This window comes from Camelus ferus, chromosome X, assembly GCF_009834535.1.
Source record: "Camelus ferus isolate YT-003-E chromosome X, BCGSAC_Cfer_1.0, whole genome shotgun sequence".
In the NCBI taxonomy this organism is placed as follows: Eukaryota; Metazoa; Chordata; class Mammalia; order Artiodactyla; family Camelidae; genus Camelus; species Camelus ferus.
Window position 1 is genome coordinate 66,859,950 of NC_045732.1, and position 22,760 is coordinate 66,882,709.

General features: G+C 42.5%; 1 long non-coding RNA gene across 1 annotated transcript; it reads right to left on the reverse strand.

Moving 5' to 3' along the window:
* Nucleotides 1-10,079: 10,079 nt before the first annotated feature.
* LOC116661938 lies at nt 10,080-15,963 on the reverse strand. Its single transcript, XR_004317896.1, has 3 exons — nt 15,812-15,963; nt 12,702-12,788; nt 10,080-10,235 (listed from the first exon to the last, which is right to left on the reverse strand). It is a non-coding gene; the product is annotated as an uncharacterized LOC116661938 (long non-coding RNA).
* Nucleotides 15,964-22,760: the final 6,797 nt, after the last annotated feature.

The following is a 22,760-nucleotide window of genomic DNA, read 5'->3' on the forward strand; positions in this document are numbered from 1 at the left end:
TTGCTTAAACCCTCCAGTGGCCTCCCATTGCTTTTAGGATGAAGTCCATATTTCTCCCCCTGCGGGGGTTACAAGGTCCTGTTTGATCACCTCCCCCTGCTTCTGGTCTGTCCTTTTGGATCCTCTTACTCTGCTCTTGCCACTAGAACTTGCCAAGCTCATTCCTTACATTTGCCCTTGCCTCTGCCCAGCAAGTTTTTCTCCCAACTTTTTGCAAGGATAACTACTTCTTATCCATCCAGTTCTTGGCTGAAATGTCTCTTCAGAGAAGTATTTTGTGGCCATCCGTTATAAAATAACCCCTTACTGCCACCTCACCCACTTACTGTCTTTCATTTATCCTACTTTATTATTTTCATAGCACATACCATGTTCTGAAATGATCTTGACTGCTCACTTGTTTTTGTCTGTCCCACCCAACTTGAAAGTATTAAGAAAAAAGGTCTTTGCCTGCCTTGTTCACTGCTATATCATTTCTCGCACTTAGAATAGTGCCATGTACATAGTAGGTATGGTAGGCAGCCTCCAAAATGGCTCCCATGATCTCCCCCTCCTCTTATTCACCCCCTTGTGTAATCCCTTCCTCTTGAGTGTGGGCTAAACTCTGACTCCCATCCAGCAAATAGAATGAAGCAGAGCGATGGTGGTCACTTCGTAGATTGGATTACAAAGGACTATGCCTTCTGTCTTGAATGCCCTCTCTCACTCTTTTGCTCATTCACTCTGAGGGAAGCCAGCGGCCATGTTGGGAGCTGCTCTATGGAAAGAAAGGCCCACGTAGCAAGGAACTGATACCTCTAGTCGACAGCCAGAGAGGCCCTGAGACTTGTCAGCAGCCATGTGAGTAAGCTTGGAAGGAAATTGGAAGTAGATCCTCCCTCAGTCAAGCCTTGAGATATAGGTCTGGTCAATACATAGTGAGAGACACTTTCAAATTCCTGATTCAGACACTGTGAGATAACAAATGTTTATTGTTTTAAGCCTCTAGATTTGAGGGCAGTTTCTTACACAAAAATAAACAGCTAATACAATAGATTCTTAAGAAAATAAATACTTGTGACTTAGTGAATTCTTGGTGACTTCCTCATCCTCAAAGATCCTGCCTTTATCCCACTTTATCTACCTAGTCTCTTGGCCACACCCTTGTCCTCATCATCATCCATAATTGCTCCACCTCTGAAATCATAAGACATTTCACCCTGTTACCACACCCTCCCATCCTTCCACCTCAAATTATTCCCAGTATACTAGTCCTTCAACCTCACTGGGACTCAGTCCACAGACGCCATGTCACAGGTTGGGTTCCCCAGGAAGCAAACTCTGAGAGGGAGTTTAGTGTGCAAGATGTTTATTAAGACCTGTAGAAAGGAGGAGAAGGAAGCAGAACTGGGCAGATACTGGGATACAATGAAGGCCCAGTGACAGTCTTGGTCAATCCCATAGGGAAGTTCTGAAGCTACAACAGTCCTTAAGTGTTGTTCTGAGTTGGGCCAAGATGACCAGGCCTTTATACTCACGTCTCAGTCAATTACTGAATGAGGGCCACTGGGGAAGGGGTGTGACTTCTTTGTGTAAGGCAGCTATCTCTCTGCATCTGTGAAGCAATCTCTGAAGGCTCTGGCAGCACGGCTGATGGCACTCCTTACAACCGAGGCAACAAGTCCTTCATTGGAAGGTGATCTGGGTGGTACATCACAGCGTGTATCACACTTCACTCTATTGGCCTCTTTCCTGTCCTCATCTCCTTCCCAACTCAGCTTATATGCCGTTGTTCATCACTCCAATTATGCTCAAGTAAGTAACCTCAAATCCTTGTTCCGTTGTCTTTCTGTGTTACCTGCCCAGGCAAAACCTCCAATCTTAAGTGAATTCAAGTAACCTTCTTCCTTCTTCCTGAACCTGAGCTGCTGAACATAGTAGAGAAAATCAAATAATTGTGCACATTGGTGTTTCCATAAATCTGTAGTCTCTGAATTCAGTTGGGTCCTCAATGCTGTCTATCAGTATCAGAGTTCTCCCACTCACGAGATCAGCTATTGCAAACCTTCTCCATATCCTTCAAGGACCTGAACTCCCTACTTCTCCCACCCACTCTGAACAGATGACCTAACCTCCTCTTCAAGGAGAAAATCATTACCAGAAGAGAGTTTCTGCAACTTCTTTCCAACAAATCTCTAGGTAGCCAAAATGTATTGGTTCTACCTCCCAAATAATTTTCAATTTCATTCACTTCTTAGCACATCTACAGCCACTTCCCTATTTCAAGTGACTATACTTTTATATTTGAATGGCTGAAGCTGTCTTCTAACTGATCTTTTTGACTCCAGATTTTTCTTCACTTCCATTGAAGTAAAACCTCAAATTTACTTTCTTTTCTCTGCCTTCACACATAAGTTTCTCTGTGCATACTTTTCTTTTTACATCAATCCCTGCATCCTGGTGAATTCCTCTTTTCTGTTGAGGTCTCAAGTTAACTGACCACTCACTAAAAACTTATTTGACTCTCCAAACTTGATTAAGAGCCTGTGCTATATGTTTTCACAGCACCCTGTGCTTCCTTTTTCATGACACTTACACACTTTGTATTAGTTACCTATTGCTTTATAACAAATTACCCCAAACCTTAGAGGCTTGAAAAGAATTAGCATTTATTATTTCACAGTTTCTATGGATCAGGAGTGGCTTAGTTGGGTGATTCTGACTTGGGATCTCCCATGAGGGTGTAAACAAAGTGTTGACTGTGTCTGTAGTCATCTGAAAGCTTGACTGGGGCTGGAAGATCTACCTGGAAGAGGGCTCACTCACATGTCTTTTGGCAGGAGGCCTCAGTTCCATAGGGCTTCTTGAGTGTCCTTATTATATGGCAGTGACTCCTCTCGGAGCAAGTGATTCAAGAAAGGGAGAAAGAAGGAAACTGCAGTGTCTCTATGACCAAGTCTTAGACTTCATGCATCATTACTTCTGCTGCATTCTACTTGTTAGAAGTGAGTCACTAAGTCCCACCTACACCCAAGAGGAGGGGAATTAAATCCCACCTCCTGACAAGAGCATAAAAGAATTTGTTGACATATTTTAAAACCATCATATACCTCTTTATAGTTGTATATTTGCTTGTCTGTCTTCACCAGACTGTAAGCCTCAATTGGTGCAGGTGCCATGTTTGTCTACGTCACTCCTGTGTCTCCAACATCTAGCATAGTGCCCAGAGCATAATGGAAGTTCAATAAATGTTTGCTGAGTAAAGGAAAGAATTAATTAACTGAAAGTTCTTATTAGAATGTGTAGAATTACTACACAATAATGCTTTATGAATCATTAACCTCTTAGATCAAATTAGTGTATCAGATTAGCTTTGGAGAGAGTAGGGCCCAAATAGTGTAGTTTTTTGGTAAGAATAAAAACCCTGAAGGAGGTAGAGCTAGCTAGCTCTGAAACCAATGCTGAAAAGTTGTTTTCTGATTTTGAACCTTGGATATAGTTCCTGAAGAGCCACAGGGAAGGATGGGGCTCTTTTTTTCCTGTCCGCCTTTTGGTAGGAAGATAAACAGTAGAACCAAGATTTTGGCTTTCACTCTAGACCTGACAAATTCTTCTGGAACTGACCATATTCTGATTCATTAGATCACAATGAGACGGAGTTGTCAGCACATTAAGAGACTAAATGCAGTCTCTTAAACAGTCTCTAGATATTACCAGCATTGCTTCCAGTCCTCTGTCTGAAGTGAAGAATCACCAGGAACTCTAACAGAGCAAACTGTGGCACCTAGTGCTTGAAGTTGTTGATAGTGACGACAGTGATTTCCTCACCAAGACAGGCCCATGGTGTGGTTTTGGATATTATTCTTGACTTTTTTGCCTCAAGCCTTGTTCTCCATCCCTCCCAATTACTCTGTAAACTTAATTAAACCTTAATTAACCCATTTTCTGCTTTAATCAACTAGAGTCAGTTTCTGTTGCTTGCAATTAGGAACCTGACTAATATGGAGAAGTCAAATGACTTGAGAAAGTCATCCAGTCAGCAGACAGTGACATTTTGCCTCAAACATGAGGATGTCTGACTCCAGGGCCTAGACTCCTAACCCTTCTCACCCTTCCTTCCTGGGCAAATATTTCTCTTCAAACAGCAAGTCTCCACACCCTGTCAGGCAGGCCTACAGCTTAACTGCCACCTTGACCTCAGCACATCAAACAACAGTCTCACAAAAATTATGGAGTTCCTAGTCTACAAAAAAAACAAGTCTAGGGTCTTGGATTGAGGGTGGAAGTTCACACAGAGATGAAAAGGGGGTTATTCCTTCTTTCAGGAGAGCAAGTACACACTCATACTTAAAAAAATCAAGGCTACAATCAGTGCTATTAAAGGGCAACAAATAGCTGTGGGAAGCGGAGTTCCTAGAAGGAAGAAATGATTCCAACTGGGAAAATCAGGAAAAGCACAAGAGGGTGGCATTAATCCAAACTATAGAAAATTCTATAGGATAAACTACTCATTTTCTTCAACAAATAAATTACAAAGAATAAAAGAAGAGAAAGAAGGGTTTTTAGAGATGAATAGATATTTAAGAGCCTTATCAAAGATGCTCAATATACCTACTCATCAGGGAAATGCAAATCAAAGCCACACTGAGATATCATCACACACTTGTTTAAATGGCTATTATCAAGAAGACAAGTGGCAACAAGTGTTGGCGAGGATGTGGGAAAAAGGGAACCCTAGTGCAGTGCTGGTGAGAATGTAAACTGGTTCAGCCACTATGGAAAACAGTATGGAGATTCCTCAAAAAGTTAAAAATAAAACTACCGTATGATCCAGCAATCCCACTTCTGGGTACATAATCAGAGAAAATGAAATCACTATCTCAAAGAGGAATCTGCACCCTGATGTTCATTGCAACATTGTTCACAATAGCCAAGACATAGAAATAACCTTAGTGTCCATTAATGGATGAATAGATAGAGAAAATGTGTGCATATAAATATATACAGTGGAATATTACTAGGCCATAAAAAGAAGGAAATCCTGACTTCTGTGACAACATGGATGGTCCTTGAGGGCAATATGCTCAGTGAAATAAGTCAAATGGAAATAGACAAATATCGTATGATCTCATCTATATGTGAAATCTGAAGAAAAAAAGTCAAACTCATAGAAACAGAAAGTAGAACAATGGATGCCAGGGCTAAGGAGTAGGGGGAAAATGGGACATACTGGTCAAAGGGTACAAACTCCCATTTAGAAAATAAATAGGTTCTGGAGATCTAATGCACATCATGGTGACTCTAGTTAACAGTACTGTATTATATACTTGAAAGTTGCCAAGAGAGTAAATCTTAAACTTTTCCATCACAAAAAAGAAATGTTAACTATGTGATGGGATGGATGCATTAGCTAACTTTATTGTGCTAACCATTTTGAAGCATACATGTATATCAAACGTTGTACACCTTAAACTTACACAATGTTTTTGTTTTTGTTTTATTTCCCTAGATTCCACATATAAGAGATCATATATTTGTCTTTCTTTGTCTTGTTTCACGTAGCATAATGCCCTCAAGTTCCATCCATATTGTTACAAATGGCAAGATTTCATTCTTTTTTATGGCTGAATATTTTATTATACATGTATGTAACAATCACGTTTTCATTGTCCCTTTATCTGTCAATGGACATTTGGGTTGTTTCCATATCTTGGCTATTGTAACTAATGCTGCAGTGAACATAAGTGTGCATATAGGTTTCCATGTTAGTATTTTCATTTTCTTTGGATAAGTACCCAGGACTAGAATTGCTGAATCTTACGGCAGCTCTATTTTTAATTTCTCAAGGAAACTCCATACCGTTTTCCATAGTAGCTGCACCAGTTTACATGTCCACCAGTGGTGCACAAGGGTGCTCTTTTCTCCACATCCTCAACAACACTTGTTATTTCTTGTTTTCAATAATTAGCCATTTTAACAGGTGTGAGGTGGTATCTCATTGTGGTTTTGATTTTCATTTCCCTGATGATTAGTGATGTTGAGCACTTTTCATGTACCTGTTGGCCATCTGTATGTCTTCTTTTGAAAAATGTCTGTTTAGTTCCTCGGTCTCATTTTTAATCAGGTTGGATTTTGTGTGTGTTTTTTTTTGCTATTGGGTTCTATGAGTTCTTTATAAATTTTGAATATTAACCCATTATCAGACATATGATTTTCAAATATTTTCTCCCATTCCATGGGTTGCCTTTTCATTTTGTTGATGTATACAATGTTATGTCAATTATATACATATATATTTTATATATTATGCATATTTGGGAAATGTTTTTTAAAAAAAAGACAGGACAGACTCATCAACCAATTGCAATGTGTAGATCTCATTTTTCCTGATTTCAAAAAATCTATAAAAACACAAATTAATAATATGTACACTAGGTATTTAATAATATTAAGGAATTTCTGCTTATACTTTTAGTGAGATGATGATATAGTTATTTTTTAAAGAGGTTTTATCTTACAGAGATACATAATGAAATGCTTATAGATGAAACGATATAATGACTGGAATTTGCTTCAAAATAATAGTGAGGGAGTGGAACTCTAAAGGAAACAAGATTGGCCATGAGTTGAAAATGTCTTAATCTGGATGATGGTTAAATTGGGTTCATTGTACTATTCCTTCAACTTCTGTAAATGCTTGAAATATTCCATAGAAAAAGTTACAAAAGTAGGAAGAGGAGGCATTATATGGATGGCCTAGAAGTTCAGAACATGAGCTCTGGAGTCACATGGCCTGACTTCACATTTTGTCTCTGCCTTTAACAACTATGTGCCTTGAGGCAAGTGAATAGTCAGGATAGAAAGGACCATGGCTGATGGAAGCTCCACCATCTTGCAATACCACCATGTCAACATACAGCCTCTGAAGATGCTGCAGAAAGGGAGAAAAAGACAGGAGGGATCCAGGAGACGTTTTTAAGGTCCAGACCTAGAAATGGTTTACATCATTTCTGTCCATGTTATGTTGGTCAGAATTCAGCCACGTGGTCTTAGCTTAATGGCGAAGGAGGATGGGAAATGTGTGACCACGAAGAAGAGGAAACTACTTGATGAGGCATGTTTTGTGCCCCTCAGAGTTACTTAATTTCCTATGCTTTAGTCTGCTCCTCTGTAGAATGGGGATGATGATAACATGTATCTCACAGGCTTATTTTAAGTATTAAATGATTTAATACATGTTAATTTCTCAGAGCAAGGCCTAATGCATAGTAAGTGCTTAATTTTATGTATGTATGTATTTATTTTAAAATGGGCCTTGACACATGGAGAAGATTATTATCAGCCAAAGATGGGAGTTGGTGAAGCAGTCTATTTTATAAAACACAGCAAAAAAGCAAAAGGGAAATGTAGGGTGTGTTCAGGAAATAATGAGTATGTGATGGGCAGAGGAGGCCTCAGATACCTAAATTCAGCAGGCAGTGGACCACCATTGAAAAGATGGTGGTAGTGAGATGGCAAAATATCATAGAATCACGTAGAAACATATAATCCAATCTTCTTATTTTACAGAGAAGGTAATTGAGACAAAAAGAGAATTAAATGACTTGTCCAATGTGACACGTCTTGCTGATGGCATGGCTGAAATGAGCTCAGCCTTCTTAACTCCCCAGCCTCTGGTTTTCCACCATATTTTCTTCCTCTTAAAAACTGTAAGAGACTTAAGGAAGATGAATTTGTCAGGTTTTAATCTCAAATTGCTATGAGCAAGTTACTTCATCTCTGGATCCCAGTTGCCTCTTCTGTAAAAGGCAAGTTGTGCCACGTGATCTGTAAGGTCCCACTTCTAGTGCTAAAATTAGAATTAAATTCAAGTTGAGAAAGTTTGGAACCACTTCAGTTTGATAGTCTAAGATAGAGATTGGTACTTGTCCCCCAGTATCAGTTCTCCTTCCTTCGTATACAGCACACAAGTTTAAACTGGGAATGTGTCTGCCAGAATAAATTTTATATTTCGAGCCTCCTTTGGAACTATGAGTGGCTATGTGACTAAAGTTCTGGCCAGTGGGCTATAAGCTATGCTTCGGTGGTGGATACAACTTTCAGGAAGTATCCTTCAAAGGGGAATAGCTCTGTTTTTCTTTCTTCCTCCTGGCAAGAATGCAGACAAGATGGCTGAAACTGGAGCAGCCATCTTGGATCATGATGTGACACTGGCCCATGAATGGGAGCTGTGTTGAGAAATGTAGAATAACAAGGTACAAGAACTCTGGGTCCCAATGATTGTGGAGCCTTCAGTAGCCCTGGCTTTCTATCTTAACATTCACAAGAAATAAATATCTACCTTGTTTAAGCCACTGCCATTTTGGGTGTTCTGTCACTTGCAGCTGAAGCTATATTGTAACTGATATAGGAGATAATTGATGTACCAAATTGTACTGAGAGCCTGAACTGTTAGTAGGTTGGCAGAAATGACTCTAGGAAAGCACAGGTGACTTGAAGATTATGCCAAGATTTGGAGCCCAAATGACTACTATCAGAAACAGGGAAGTTGGAGAAAGAGGTGGTTTGAGAGGAAAAATCAAGACAGCACATGAACATGTAATGCCCAGATAACACCAAAGCCAGGTTCTCAGAGACACTTGAATAGGGAGGAACTGAGTCTTCCCTCAAAGGCTCTCTTAGTTGCATTTCATTTTATTCTTAGAAACATGTCTTCTCATATGCTTTCACTCTAGTTTCCTTATCAAGACCCCTTGTCATTGCTTCTGGCCCCATGAGAACACTCTGGACCATACATAGCTGTCCTCTGCTGACGGCCATCCTGAATGGTACTGTTGTCTGTAGCAGAGTGGTAGGCAGTGGGGTGGGCGGGACGTATTAATCCTCCCCTAATTTTGTGACTCACTTTGTCACCTGAGCCATGAAGCAGCATACCTTATGCCCAGAATCACACAAAGTACGCAGCTTTTCCAGCACCTGGTTCTAACTAGACTCAAAGCTAATCTCTTCAGAACCACTGGGGCACAAACTCAGTAATTGTGGTGGACGGACTCTAAGATGGCCCTTAATAATCCCTGTCTCCTGGTACATCCTTGTGTCATCCCCTCCCCTTGGGTGTGGGCTGGCTTAGCAACTTGCTTCTAACCTATAGAATGTGAAAAAGGTGATGAGATGTCACTTCTGTGATTATGTTACATATGATTTTAACTCTGTCTTGCTGGCCGATTCTTTCTATTGCCCTCATAGCTTGCCTGCTTTCATGAAGCAAGCAACCTGTTGGAGAGACCCACATGGCAAAGAATTGAGGGATGTCTCTAGTTAACAGTGAGAAGGGAACTGAGGCACTCAATCCAACAACATATGAAGAACTGAATCACACCAATAACCATGTGAACTTGGAAGTAGACCCTTCCCCAGTCAAACCTTTCAGTGACACTCCAGCCCTGGCTGACACTTTGATTGCAGCCAAGTGAGAGACCCTGAAACAAAGGACCCAGTTAAGCTATATCCAAATTCCTGACTCACAGAAGCTATGAGATAATAAATGCGTGTGGCTTTCAGCCACTAAGTTTATGGTAATTTCTTATGCATCAATACATAACTCAGACAATAATATTTCCTCTATTCTCCTCATCTCTCCTCAGGCTCCTGCCTCCTCCATCCTCAAATCTCCACCATCCCTATCAACTTATGCAAATATATGTCTTCAGGGACCTCCAGTCCACTGGTTCTGCAATCACAGAGTTTTGGCATTCTATTTGGGGCTACAACCTGGATGAATAAATAATCAAATATAAGGGTTTATCATTCCCTTACCTGTTGTATAGCACAGCTTCATTTAACTCTAGATTCACCTTCTGACTTCTCATATTTTTTTAATCTTGGTGTGTTCAATTTCTCCTAAAGTTGTCCTGGGTTCTGAGGCTTCACAGATCAATTGTGAAGTCTCTAGCTGCTCACAGATGACTCTCCCAAAGTCTCAACTGGTTTATTTAGTTGGCTTCAGTTCATAGAATTATTTGGGTTTTAGTTTTGATTTTCCAGCCTCCAAGACAGAAGATTCCACTCTGGGTCTTTCAGACTATTGATGTCTCCATTCTTACTCTGTGCTGTTTCCCATTCTGAAGATATTTATGAAGACTTCTGTGTTCTGCCCAAGTCTGCCTCCATTTCTGATTCATACTTTATTTTCATGTGCTTTAGCCATCTATGACTTTGTTAACCAGTCACCCTCAGTTGAACGCACATGTATTTTTCTATAAAAATAATTTTTAAAAATTTAACATTTTGCATAAAACTCTATATTTTGGAAATATATTCATTTTTGATGTGTTAACACGTCTTCTATCTCTTATTAAGAGCTATGCCAATTTCCCTAATCTACCTTCACCATGCAAAAAAAAATCCAGTCATTTGTGCTGTATACCATTTGTTTTTCATTTGTTGGTGACACCAAATATTTTGCTATTCACTGCCATTCAGTATTTGTAATCCATGTTCATCACCACCATGTAAAATCTATGGAAACATCTTTCTCAGGAATTTTTTCTAGTCTAACTTCAATTTTTTTCACAACAAACCTCTATACAGCAAGCACGGGTGATGCATCTACCATGAGTTAGGTACTGCGGATACAAAGATGACCAAGACATGAATTTTACCCTCAAGAAGCTCACAGACAAGAGCTCTCACGCGTCTGTACAAGGGACAGATAAGTACACCAATATCTGTAATATTATGTGCTGAGTGCTATATTCAAAGTATATTCAAAGGGTTATGGGAGCACACTGGTGGGAGTGAATAGTCTCCCCATGTGGGAGGGAGAAATTTTATCTAGAAGGTGGCTTTTGGATGAACTTTGAAGTCTGAGTAGCATTTTTGCACGTGAGAAGGGCAGTAGTGAATTCTAGGCAGAGAGGACGTAATATTATGCATGTTCAGAAAGATATTTATTGAAAACCACTTTTAAATAGAGCTTTAAGAGACTTTAAAATTGATTTTGAGTGGTTTCATTATGCCCTCTCCTAATGTTTCAGAGCTACTTCAAATGATGAAAAAAAACTTTAGGATTTGAAGTAGATGGTGAGTATATTTTTCAACCCCTAGATTAGGACACGTTATCTTAAAAAGACAACTGTAATTTTGGGGAATAATAGAACCAAGTGTTTGAATTTGGATCTGTCTGGGAAAATCAGTTCAGAACACATGTTCTCTTAGATACTAGTATATAGAAACTCCAGGTAGAGGAACTCATGATTACAACCCTTGACAATCAGAGAACTAAATCAGAATGTCTGAAAAGGACTTCATGGAATTTGCCAGCTCTTTGGAACCAGTCGCATTAGAGGCTCTACCACGGGAGTCCAGCCATTCTGATAGTCTTTTATCTTTTGGCTGCAAGTAAACAGACACTCTACGTAGCTTAGGGGAATACAAAATGTTGAGGGGAATATTTCGCAGGATTCTGGGGTGTCTCATAGAACCAAAGGTAGAGTGAAATAGTCAAGGCCCAGGAATAGCAGAAACCAAGGCATGCCAGTAGTATGCCCCCAAGTAGCAAGGATGACAAACTTGGGGGGTCAAGCAGGGTTGAAGTGGGCTCCAGTGAACTGGGGCAGTTGTTACTTCCCGCTAGCCAATTGTCGCCATATAGGAATTTGGCCCAGTGCTACCCGATCCAGTAAAGTCAGAATTGTGGATTGTTATTTGACATTCCCTGGTTTTAAAATGTTCGCTAGAAATCCACATTAACATAAAAGACACTGTAAGGGACAAATAAAACACGTCTTCAGTCTCTGTTCCAAAGTGTTGCCACTAAAGTGATTCAGCTGCAACATCTTGTACTCTCTGACTTACTCTATTCAAAGTTTATGTTTCTTGGAGACAGAAGTCTATTGGCTGAATCTGAGCCAAGGTTCTATCCCAGCTAGGACTGGAAGGCAGAGTCCCTTAGCATAGGCAGGGCTACTAGGGGTGTGTGTGGGAATCCACCTTCATGTATAAAAGGGGTCATTCTCAGGGAATAATAATCGTGACTAGCACATATTGAGTGCTTACCATGTGCCACCAAGTGATCTGAGTATTTAATGTACATTATTTCATTTAAGCCCCACGACAACCTAATGAGGGGATATTCTCATTCCTATCTTACAGATGAGGAAACTGAGGCTCAGAGAGGTTATAAGGGATTTGCTTGAACTCACACAGCTAGGGGTGGGGAAGCCAGACAGTCTGCTCCCTGATCCTGTGCTCTTAACCACCTCCCCATGATGCTTCCCTAACAGAAGGGGGATTGGGAGCCAGGCAGCCACCCTCTTTGCTTTATTGGGTGAGAAGTTTCCAGAAGGATAGCATGACGTAGTTAATGATGAAAGGACCATAAATCTGCCTGATTCTGACATCCAGGAAACTGACCCTCAGGCTGGAAAAGTGGCTTGCCCAAAGTTACACAGTGAAGAGCAGGCTAGGTGTCTTCCCAATCCCCTACTCTTTCCTCCACCGCCTCCCATTCTCAGCCAATCAGCTTCAATATTCAGGCTCCCTAACAACTCATTCACATTTGTGGGGTCCGCTGAAAGCACTACTCCAGTTTTTCATTCAATTCAGTCTCTCAGCTGCAATTCTACCTATCCACCCTATTATCCCAAATCTGCCTGTTTGTTTATGAAAATCAAGGGAAGCCCTAGAATGCCTTCTAAGGAAGGAAGTACATCGTTTCCCACCTGTATTACTTCCGATCATCAGAGCTCACCAGTCATGGAGAAAGAAGAGTCAGCAGCTTTCCAATGCTGGCCAGGAGGAGTCCAAAACTGTAAATAAATACTCAAAGGTTAAACTCTAGAGGCCAGTGTCCACTGCTGTCCTTGTCACGCTGTCAGCTAGACTTGGGTTGAAAGAACGTGCTTCCTACAGATCTTGGGAGTGAAAAGAATGGGTTCAGAGAAAGTGCTGGTGCTTGGGCCAGCCTTGACAACTGGCCTGGAACTTCAAAACACACGGGAAATCTCAGACCTGGAGGTCCATCCTGCGTGCTTTGGGGAGCTGCCCTTGCACATCAGGCCCTCTGAGAGAAGACTGTAGTGAGGAAAGGGCGTGAGCATGGGTCAGACTGTAGAAAGCAGAGAGTAGGAGAAAGGCAGAATTGAAGTTAGGCAATCTTTTAAAGCCACTTACGTTTGCCTGCATCCTTATGTTACCCCCTTTGTTAACGCCTCCGGAAAGAATCTGTTCTACTCACTCCTGCTGATGGATGCTGACTCTTCCCCAGGAGGATTGGTGTTCTCATCACCTAACCTCACCTGGGACTCTGGTACCCCTAGACAGGTGGTGCATGAGTGGGCTTTAGAAAATGAAAGAATCCTCTGAAATCATATGTAAAATGTTGTGGGTATGTGTATTTTTCTAAGGAAAGCAGTCATACATCTGATCAGATAGTTAATGGGTCCACAATCTTTAAAAAAAATGTATGACTGTACACCAGAAATGGACACATTGTAACTGACTATATCTCCATAAAAATAGAGACAGAGAGAAAAAAAAAAAAACAATGTACAAACCACTTGGCCTGGAAGCTTGAAGGTGGAGGACTGCTCTATAAATTGTGTCATTTCAGGAGCCATGAGCTAGAGTAGGGGTCAGAAATTTTTCCCCAAGTCCTTAAAAATCACATGAAACTCACTAATAGAGTCACAGAGGGTTGGCTTGGGAGAGGTAGATCATCTTGAGGTGGACTGATGGGAACTGGAGGGGAAGGCAGCAGCAGAGGCATCAGAGATGTTGGGGGATTTCAGGGGGGGTGGCATCAAATCAAAGCCAGACATCTTGAAATAACTTGAGCAGAGGAGCCAATCTGAACGTGCTCTGCAGAGCTCAGCTGAATGAGAGAGACGAGATCTGAATGGCTGCGAGCAGACACTGTCTTGAAGAAGATTTGTGTTTAACTGTGATATTTAATATTCTTTTGCAAGGCAAAACAGTAGCAATCAATGTGAAAGTAAGGGAGCAGCTGCTGCTTCCCAAATACTGTCAACAAGACTGAAAATGTGCGAGGTGTTGTGAATAATGGCTGTAATTAAAGCAGTGCAGCAAGTCTGGTAGGATAAGCAGGGCTCCCAGGGTTATGATTATCAAGTTCGGTTTCCAAAGCACTACTTCTGTGTGTGTGTGTGTCCAAGTGTGCAAGTGTATGTATGTGTACACATATGTGCCCATATACCTATGTATAGAAATGTGGAGAGTTGAAAGAAAAGAAAGAATCTGGAGAAAGTATCATAGAGGAGGAAGGTGAGATAAATGAGACTTGACGGTAGGGGATGATAAGGGGAAAAGGGAGAAGATGGAGAAGAGAGAAAGAAAGAGGAAGAGTTGTCTTTTTGCTCTGTGGGCCAAGGGTTGGCAACCTACCTTACTGGACCACCTATATAAAGGAAGTCTATACACACACACACACACACACACAATCACATTCACTGCATGTTATGTCTAGCAATAATTCTCTCTCTCTAATTTTTCTTACTTATTTACTGCTTTCTTCATTGAATTGTATGTTCCATGAGGACAACGACCACGGCTGTCCCATTTATAACTTGGTAGTAGTCAGTTTAGGCTAAGTTATACTGCAGTAATAAATGACTCCCCCAAACAAAGATTTATTTCTTGCTCATATTACGTGTTGGCCATGGGTTGTTAATGGCTGTGCTCCATGTGTCTTCCCTCTGGGACCCAGGTTCACAGAGCAGTCCCTATCTGGGATATTGGTGTTCACAGAGCAGACAGAAGACAGACCATAGTGTTAATCACTCTATGGCTCTGAAAGCTTCTGCTTAGAAGTGGTATAGTCACTTCTATTCACATTTCATTGTAAAGCAAGTGACATGGCCATTCCAGAGTTTAACAGGATGAGGAAGTATAATATACCCTCGGGCGAGGGTGACAATAAATTTAAACAGTATTACCATCTGCTGCATTACCGCATTCTCAGCACTTAGCACAGTTCCTGGAGCAAAGTACAGTGTCCTATCCATGGTGTCCTGTGGCCTTTGACTATTGGGAAGCTTTGTTCCAATGTGTCATGTGAGATTGGTAAGAACTTCCTCATGGTTTGTATTATGTGATATAGAAAATTGATATTTTCTCAATCTTATGTAATGTGCCAACAAGAGTATCTTTAGAAAAAAATGCTCTTTTTATTGCTTTATAGCATCCAATCCAAGCAAAAACCATGTTTTTTTAAATGCAAAGACAGCTGCAAGAAAAGTCTCCTAGCTCCCTTTTAAACAGATTGCTTTCTTTAAGCTCCTTCCACGCAAAAATTTCAAAACCACCACCAGTTGGGGAAATGGAGTGAGGGGGCCACTGGAGTAGGGGCTTTGGAGCTTTCCAAACAATTCAGAGAGATGGAAGTATCATTACTCTTTCGAAGTTTAAAACGTAGGACAGTCTGCGGGAAAACACTGAACTGTGAGTTCTCTAACAAGCATGCCAAGCTCATCATGTCCCAAGCTGAACTTTTGCTATTCCCTTCACCCAAGACCTGTTTCACCTTTAGCCTTTTCCATTTTTTTCCAGTTGCTCAAGCCAAATTGTTTGGAGTTGTCTCTGAATGTTTCCCTTGTTTCTGTGTCTCTCTCATATCCCACATCCAGTTCATCAACAAATACTGTTAGTTCTGTCTTCAAAATATATCCAGAATCTGACCATTTTCTATCATCTCCAATGCTACCACCTCGGTCTAAACCATCATCATCTCTTAGATGAATTGTTGCAAGACCTCCATCTGTCAGCTATTGCTCTGGCGGTATTGCCAAACAATCCCCACATGTTAATTGCTTACAACATTTCTTTTGCTTGCTCCTGGGTCTGTGGGCTGGCTGGAATGGCTCTGCTTCAGGCTGAGAGTCAAGTTCATATCCTCTCCATGTATCTCTTCATTCTGGGATCAGCAGCCAGCTGGGATATGTTCTCCTCACGGCAGATGGCAGGTATACAAGAGGCCAAGCTAAATCAGGCAAACACATTTAAAATCTCTGCTAGCATCATGCCCACTGACGTTTCACTGGACATAGCAAGTCATGTGGCCATGTTCAGCAGCCACGTGGTCGTAAATTATATTCTATTTGCTCGAGAAGAAAGTGCTGCAAAGTCACATGACAAAAGGATGCATAAAAATTCTCTAACAGGAGGGGAGTGGAAAATTAATAACACTAATCCAATCTGCCACCCCCTCTAGCTGTCCTCTTTGATTCTGTCTTTTTCCTCTTAGAATCTATTCTCAACATGATCCCTCCCTCACCTCTTTCTGGTCTTTGCTCAGATGTCACTTTCTCAGAGAGAAAGTGCACTTTCCTATGCACACTGTTTAAAATTGTCAGCCCCCCAAACCATCCCAGCATTTCTATCTCCCTTTCCTGTTTCATTTTTCTCTAAGAACACTCAACACCTTACATGCTGTGTATTTTGCCTGTTTCGTTTATCATCTGTTTCATTTTAAAAGAATGTAGGCTATCCAAGGGCAGGTATTCTGGTCTGATGTGCTCACTGCTGTCTCTTGAGTGCTTAGAACAGTGCCTGGCACATAGTAGCCCTCAATAAATACTGAATGAATGAGTGAGCACTCAGCAGCAGGAACAAGAAGCTGGCTAGGCTAAGAGGAGGAAGAGGTTGCGTATGGCAGAGAAGTGGGACACTATGCCAAAGGTCCTGCCATTTTTGAGGAGGGGAAAGGACATAACAGAAGCATCCCTGGGGGAAGGGAGACAATAAAGTATCACTTAATTCATGGTCATTTGGGGTCTATAGGTGGTGAGGTGACATGGTAACTCACAAATATCCACCATGCCCTCCTGCTATCTCCTTCTTGTCTGTCCCCCATCCACATGCAGAGAGGCAGAACCAGGATTACAAATTCATGTTTCCTGAGTTCCTTTTGTCCACTCTCCTCCCTTAGCACCACAAGCCAGGAATCTTCAATGGTTGAAGCTTCTCTTAAAGCCATGAGGTCTGCCAGGCTGGCTGGTTTTCCCTGAGTGAGTCCCACTGGGCTAATGCCTTGGGATAAAACCCTATTTGAGAAGCCCTCTGGTTTCTGTCTTAGAAGAAAGAAGCAATCCCATGCAGGTAGGTCCCAGGGTCAGCCCTAGAATCATGGTCTTCTAAGTCAATGGGGTCTGGGAGAGCTGGCTGAGCCACCAGAAAAGGCACTAAAACACTTCATGGGGATCCAGGCCTCGGAGTGATTTCTAACACTCACTAGGCATCTTAAAGCTGGGTCAATGGTTGCAGAGTATTGGCCAAAATATCTATAATTTTTGACTTTTTTAATCAATTTTTTAAGTTTATATAGACAAACATGTGAAGAAACAAATTAACACATATATATAAAGCATAATATAAATAATGTATATAAGTGGTGTAGTAGTCACCAAAGATGGTTATTAAGGCTATTAATTACTTCTTTCCATGTACCAGCATACCACTCCTTTCATCAAAGAGTGGAGTCTCTTCTATCTCCTCTTAAAGCTGGTCTGGTCTCAGGTCTTACTTTGACTAGTAGAACGTGGCAGAAGTAACACTGTGCACAGTTTCAGGTCTAGCTTTTTCAGAGGCCTAAAAGCATCTGCATTTTCTGAGGCAGCCAGCTACCTTGGAAAAAGTCTGACTACTATGAGACCACCATGCTGTGAGGAAGCCCAAGCTAGCCACATGGAAAGGCCATGCAGAAGAGAATCCAGGAACCCAGTCAACAGTGAGAATTGAGGCTCTAGACATAGAAGCCCAGTCAAGCCATCTTGACCAGTTCCCAGCTGTTTGAGTCATCCAGCTGAGCCTCCAGGGACCATGGAGCAAAGACAAGCCACCTGAACTGTGTTGAGATGCCTAACTCACAGCATTGTGAGCAAGGAGAGTGATGGTTGTTTTAAGACATTACGTTTGAGAGTGGTTCTGTAACAGGGGAAAACAGAAACAATGGAAATGTGTGCAGTGAGGGGTATAGTGTGGTGTCAAGCCTGTGGAGCCTGGATAAAGGCTGCCTGGGACTAGCCCATGACCTTGGGCATATCACTGAATCTCTCTGTACTTCAGTTTCCTGTCCTCTAAAACAGGGTTCTTAATATCTCAAATTGGAGTTGTGACAATTGAGTTCATTCATGTAAAGCCCTGTGAACTATGCTTGGTGCATAATCAGTCCTATGTAAGTGTTGGCTATCCTGTGATGATGATGATGATGATGGTGATTGGCATTATGGGTCAATCCATTTCATTCACATTTACTCTCTTGTCTCCCTGGGACCCCGAGAAACAAAAAGAAACCAAGTAGGACAATTAAAAGTACCGACTCTCTAGCTACCAACATAAGGCTTTGGCATACAGTGTGAGCTTGGAATTTGGGGATTGAATTGAAGGCCCCAAATCATTTCTGGCTGACATAGGAAGGAATCAGTGGATTGAGTGCGCCCCCTTTCCCCATCCAATTTTCCTCTGTATTTCCATTTTGCGTAGGCAAATGTTCAAGTTTGCATTCCTTAAGCACACATCCACAGGCTGTCATAGGAGCAGGGGGAAAGACAGCTCAGAAACTGGCTGGGAGGCAGGGGAAGCCAACTTAGAGAAAGACACTATCCTCAGATAATCTGCCAAGTGGCTACATCACAGGAGGAATCAGGGTTGACTTTAGTAAATTACCACTTCCCCAAGAACTCCCAGTGGCCTGAAAAGTTCATGTAGCCTCTCCCAAGTACCGACCACCACTGGATGGGAAGCATGTGGCCTCTGGGAAGATTGGCTTCAATATAAAATAAAGTAGCTAATAAGTATTTCCACCCTTCTTGTCACTCTCATGGAAATACAAGCTGCCAAGGCTGAGGGGAAGTGGGTGTTAAGTGTTCATCTGACTAATCTGTAAATCAGCGTGATGCAGCCTGTGCCCAGGTAGTAGGAGGCAACTGGGAGGAAAGGGCCAGGCCCCTGAACAGTTGCGCAAGTGGAGCTTGGAGGGCTCTGGGCGAGGCACAGAGGATATGACCGGAGCTGGAAGTCAGTAAGAGGGGAAGAGTTGGAGTAAAATAATAAGGTGGACAAAGCCTTCCCCTGACTTTTCCGTCCCCTCCTACCACCCGCATCTGCTCCCCTCATTGTTTCCACTGCCTCCGCCACGGCTGAGCAGATTGCACAGACCTTCTCTGGTTGCTGCTCCCCAAACACCAAAATAATACCCCGCTCCCCACTTTGGCCATCCCCCTCCTCATATATTCAAAACTAACATTTCTCTAAAGAGCTGAGCCCCTTCTAATCGAATCCCTGAAAGCAAAGCCAGATTAGAGAAGCAGGGAAGAGCTGCCTGTGAGGGGTGAGAGGCAATGGAAGCAGGGGAGTTCTGGAATCCAGCTGGTGTTCTGGAGAAGCAGGGCGAGGAGTGGCTGACGGGCTAGTCTGGGCAGCTGCCTGGCTGCTGGATCCTACCCGACTTAACACAGACGGCTCAGGGCTCCGGGGAGCTGGGGAGGGGTCGCTGCCAATGCACGGCGCGCTTGCAGGAGGGGAATGGTGAAGTTCCGTGCAGACTGTGTCGGAACGGAAAAAACCGACAGAAAGCCCTCTCCCTAGGGGAGCCACCAATTGCTGTGTCGCTTGACTCTGCTTTCCAACAGGGGCACTGTCTGCCCAGCATCTGATGCTGCGAGGATCAAAAATAGCCTCTGGTAACTGCTAGAAGATCTGTTTATAGAGCTCCAGCCTTCACACCACCTGTGAGTTACACCCTACCAAGCAGTCTTTTCTCAAGAACAAATTTGTTCTTTCTCAGAGGGGGCCACTGGCCACAAAAGGTGAATGCTCTCCTGCACTCCTATGCCTCCTCCACCCAGAGGACCACCAGCGCCTGCCCATCCTGAGTGTGCGCTCAGGCACTGAGCACTTCTCCTGAGCAAAGCTGAATTATTCTGGGTCCCATTCTCTCCCTCGCTCTCTCTTTTTTGCTGGAGACTACCTAAGTAACCTGAACAACTTTAGCCATCCTGAATCCCTTCCAATGTCCTTCTGCTGCAGACCCTCTCCCCTTCCTATTCCTGGAAACCAGCATAATGGGTTGCCCCTCCCTACCAACCAAGTAACACATTTTCATTTTGAAAGGGGAAGACTAAGTTCTTTGACCTAAGAAGTGACTGAAAATGTGAATTTCAGGCAGGCCACCGGAAAGCTATTTTTGAGGCATAGGGGCTTTCTGGTGGCAACCTATGTCACCCATCAGTGCTACAAAGCCTGCCTGTGTCTAAGACCAGCCTTGTGCCCTTAGCATAGGGTCAAGAGACTTGGACACAGATCTAATGACTTATAGGAGTGAGGTAGGCAACTGAAAAAAATCTAGTGGGTGGAGTACACCAGTCTTTGTGGCAAACTAGAGACCACATACCCTTCTGAATTACGAAATAGCAGTGCAAAAAGGAGATAATAAACTGCGAATGACAGCTTACCTCCCTGCCTGACAGAGAACAGGAAGTAGTGGGTCAGGGGTGAATTAGAGAGGCGCGCATGCTCTGTTCGCACAGGGCAGCCGCTCCTCAGCTCCAGCCCAGCGTGGCTGCAGGTCAGACTGTGTGCCTAAAGTTGGCGCAGCTTCCACATTTTCAAGAGAAACTCAAAGAGCTGATGTTTTTTAATGCAACATCTCCTGTCTTTTTAAAAATATTTTCCAATTACCAAAAAATAATGCCAGAATATTGGGGATGCCGAGCAAAACACATCGCTGGGATGCACACAGCCTCTCCTGGAAGCCATCCCAATATACGACCCCAGGCATTAAATCAGCTCAAGATATTTAAACTCGGGCAACATTTGGCTTGACACTGATTATATGTTCATGAATAGAAGAGAGAGAGAGAGAACCCAATCTAAAGATAATTTCTGCATCTCTTTAAAAAATCTCATAAGGGTGGGAGATATAGCTCAGTGGTAGAGCAAGTGCTTAGCATGCATGAGGTCCGGAATTCAATCCCCAGTATCTCCATTAAAAAAGTTTTTAAAATAAATAATAAAATAGATAAACAACAAGTGCATACTGTATAGCACAGGGAACTATATTCAATATCTTATAGCAACCTATGGTGAAAAAGAATATGAAAACAAATATGTGTATGTTCATGTGTGATGGAAACGTGCTGTACACCAGAAATTGACACAACGTTGTAAACTGACTATACTGCAATAAAAAAATATACAGAGAAAGTAAATAAATAAATAAACCTAATTACCGTCCCCCACTACCCCCCCCCCCAGTCTCATGAAAAGTGCTTGGGCAAGGCTTCTGAGTGGAATAGTCCTGAAATTTAGCCAGTCACTGAGTTCAGTCACTATTCAATTATCCATGGAAGGGTTGCCTGCTGTAGGGCTCAGAGGAATGTTGAAGTCTGTGCCCATTTCCTCTGACACTCAGTGCCACCCCTGGTTGCTACCTGCCCTTCACCTGCACCAGAGTGGGCACAGACAATCCTGACCCATGCACATGACAGTTAGGAAAGCAAATCTGCTGTAAAGATAATTGCAGAATCTAGCCCCCCAGGTCCACGTTCTTGTGAATCTCTGGCAGAAGAGATCAGAGGGACTCCACTGTGGGCTTTACCTTAATCTAATGAGTAGAAATTGGAAAGAGGAATTTGCTTGAGGCTATCTATGCACATTTCTCCTCAAAAGTCTTCTCAAGTCATCCATAAACACAAAAAGTATCAGAGGGACAAAAATTCCTTCCTTTCCCCCCTTTACTCCCTTTCTTCTTTCTGTCCCTTTCATCTTTAGACAATTATTTATTGAATAACATCTATGCCACAGGCACTGTGCTTGTCACTGAAGATAGAAAACAAGACAGCTGCAACCACTGTCCTCTGGAGCTAGTGCTCACACAGATGGGGAGAAGGGAGTTCACTGGAATACAGCCTGAGACACTTGCCCAGGCCTACAGAGGCTTCTTAATACATGTGTGTGGAGAGCTCACTGTTCTGAGGCCCTAGATCCATGTTATGCTATGTAGAGAAAACGCACGGGCTTCTCTTTGAATCTTGGCTCTGCCTCTTGCTACACGTGTCACCTCAGCCAAGTTATTTATCATCCTTATGCTTCACTTGCCTCATCGGTAATAGCAGTATCTACTTTATCAGATTGTGTGCTTAGCAGAGGGCGGGCTCATAGTCCTCAGAAAACACTAGATTTCCTCCTTTCATCCTTCATAATTTGAAAGTGATGCCACTGGCCCTCCATTGAGGATATGTACTTCTGGACTACTTTTTAGTGATGGAGATGGGTAATGGTGATCCACTCACTCTTTTTAATTTGTGTTGGTCATCCTTCACGCTGGCCCTGGTTGCATTAAGTAAAAGTCCAAGAATCCTGGCCAGTGGTGTGGAGAAGACAACTTGCACAAGCTCACAAGAGCTGTTTGGGCACGTTTTCCTACTCTGTATTCAGAGCCATCTCTCTGATAGCTTGAAATGGGCCGTGGTGGGAATATTTACACCACAGAAAATGGCAAACATTATAAATCACGGTTCTTCCTGCCAAGGAGCTGGTTGATAAGCATTTACCAGCATTCCACTGCCCAGGACTAGATGGAACTTCCCTAGCTCATCTGGTCCATCCCTGCTTCGGGGATGCGACTGGGGTGAACAAGCCAGATGTCTGGGCTTAAAATGTAAGGGGTCACTTTCTTAAGGTCATGGAAAGGCTGGCTCAGCACACTGTCCAGAGAGTGAGCACCTCCTTAAACATGCCCTGGGGGCCTCATTGCCTCATTCTAG